Raw genomic sequence first — 3,002 nt, forward strand, 5'->3', positions numbered from 1 at the left:
TCCGCCCGATTCTTCTCTCCCTGGTGCTGTTCCAATCTGTGATGATGCAGTTGTTCACTTGCAAGTACTGTCTGTCTCTTCCCGACAGCTAGACTGTCAGCTCCATGGAGACAGCACCATATCTCTTGTTTACCACTCTATGCCCAGGACCTGGCATACAGTAAGTGCTCAAAATGCATTTGCTTGATAAATGGTTTAGGAGGTGGATTGTATGGAGTGGGATCCACACTGGGAGTAATGAGAGATCAGGCTAAACAGATATTGGGAGATGGGGACAGAGACACTCTGAGCGGTCAGTGCCCCAGGGCCCCCCTGGCAGCCACACATGCGGTCGGTAACTGTTGGCTAATGGTGAAAAGTCCGATGGACCTGGGTTTGAAGTCCAGTTCTATCACTTACAGTAGTAGGACCTTAGATAATATCCTCAGCTTCTCTAAGTATTTAGTTTCCTCAGCTATAAAGTGAGGAAAAGAACAATACTGTTTCGTAAAGTTGTTAGTTGGATTAAAGAATATACGTATATCCATATATTAGACACTAGTACCTAGACTATCTAGTGCATAGTACAGACACTATGGAGTTTTTATTCAATGTCAATCCAATGCATGTATGACCTGAATGATACCATGTATAGACACAGGAGAAAGACACAGTAGGGAAATGGCCATGGGATCAAAGGACTGGTATTTTTTGATGAAATAAATTGTCAGAGCTTCAAATGTAGTCACATAGAAATGTGATGCACCAAACTGTCCCTTAGAAAATATAGGGTTACTTACTGGAAAGCAGTTTGGCTGGATGTAACAAAAGCCTTAAGAATGCTTATTCCTCATTTCCAGTAAGTAACTCCACTTCTAGGAATCCACACTAAGTAAGTAATAAGAGTTACAAAGATTTTCTTACAGATGCCATGACTATAAGGCCCAAATAATAAAAACTTAAATAGTAAGCAACCTAATCAGCCAGCAATGGAGGAATGCTTAAGGGCAGTACGACCATGTGAAGCAATACAATGCAAATAACTAAAAAACCAAGTGTTTCAGAATATAGTATCACAGAGAAGAGGCTCATGTTATTAATAATAAGTGAAAAAAGTAGATAAAATTCTATGTAATATCACAATTGTAAAATATGTGTTTAAAAAAAAAAGACGAGGAAGACACTAAACTCTTAGCTGTGATTATCTTTGGTGGATAGGTCAGTGACACTCAGGTCAGCCCACCGATGTTCCCATCCCTGGTCTTGGCTCCATGGTGTAGTTCAGGCGGCCCAGGGTAGCTGGTGTGTCAGCTCTCAGATGCACTCTTGAGACTGGAAGGGACTTCCGCCAAACCTCAGTGTGATTCTTCGAGAAGAAGGCTCATGCTAAGGATGGCAGCCTGGGGGAGAGGGCACAGCACTTGGGAGTTAGAGAATCTAAATTTAATCCCTGGCTTGTCCACAAAATAGCAGTGGGATCTGGGCAACTTCCTGTAGCTCTCTTCACCTTGGTTTCATCATCTGTAAAATAAAGGGAGTGGACTGAGGTGGTCTCCAAGGTACCTTTAGGCTTTGACACTCTGCTCGCCTTTTTTTAAAAAAAGGTGTTCAATTCACCTTTTAAAAAGGTGAATTGGTGTTCAATTTGTCAACATACAGAATAACACCCAGTGCTCATCCTTTCAAGTGCCCACCTCAGTGCCTGCCACCCAGTCACCCCCACCCCCTGCCCAGCTCCCCTTTCATTTAACAAGTACTCATTGAGCACTTTCTCTGTGCCAAACACTATTCCAGAGACTGGGGATAAATAGGGAACAAGGCAAAAGTCTGTCCTCTTTCTAGTAAACTCTAAACCATAATAAAATCGAAGTAGGATGTTTTGACTCATCACTTCTTAAAATGAGTTTTTAAGTGATCCCGCCTTCCCTTCATCTCTTTTCTCCTCACTTCCACGTTTCAAATTTTATTTTTATATTGTCAAGATTGATACATCTAAATTCTGTTGGGTAATGACACATCTTCTCTACTTTGTCTATGTGTTGATTCTAAAAATTTAGGATCAATAACTATTCCTCATCTGAGTCAAGTCATTGCCTGTGATTACATTTCCTTTTTTTTTTTTGTGATTACATTTCCTTTTGTGCATGGCTGTTCATTTCCTGAAGTTTCTAATTGCCTTCTTTTCTTAGACAATTTGCCTGTCTCATATATTCAATTTAAAAAGAAAAGAAAACAAAACAAAACAAAAGACACTTTCTCATGGCAGATATGGCAGTTAGAGTTGAATGGGGGAGCAGAAGCACTGGGTACATCACACGAGACAGGATTTATTATAGAAGCTGTGCCACATTATAACTCTAGATCTGTCCCCCCCCATGTGGGAAAACTACCTCCCGTGCACAACCCCCCCCCCCCCCCGCCCACCGCCATGTCTCTCACATTCCTCCAACTCTTGCATTCTCCAAGACCTAGAGCTTTGCTACTCAAAGTTGGTCTGTGGACCAGTATCATTGATTGGCTTCACCTGGGACTTTGTTAGAAATGCACACTATCAGTTCACCCAGTCCCGCTGAATCAGAATCTGCATTTTAGCTGGGTTCCTAGGGCATTTGTATGTCCAGTAACATTTGAAAAGCACCGGTCTGGGTTACTTTGTGGAGCTTGATGTTTCTTTTCTGCCTGCTCCGATTCATTGCAATGAATTCCTATCACTAAATGGCCCTAAAACTGTTCACTTTACCGCTGAGCCCCTTCAGAGTCAATACTGTGCCTGAGGAGGCCCCATCTTTGTTGTTATTAATGATGATGATAATAAGAATAGATACTATCTATTGATTACTATGTGCCTGGTATTGTGCTATGCATTTTATTTTTTAAAGTAGGCTCCATGCTGGGCCCCAACACAGGGCTTGAACTCATGACCCTGAGATCAAGATCTGAGCTAGGATCAAGACTCAGGTGCCCAAGCAACTGAGCCCCCCAGGCACCCCAGTGCTATGCATTTTATATGCACAGCCTCATTT

Source organism: Vulpes lagopus, chromosome 5 (genome assembly GCF_018345385.1).
Source record: "Vulpes lagopus strain Blue_001 chromosome 5, ASM1834538v1, whole genome shotgun sequence".
NCBI lineage: Eukaryota > Metazoa > Chordata > Mammalia > Carnivora > Canidae > Vulpes > Vulpes lagopus.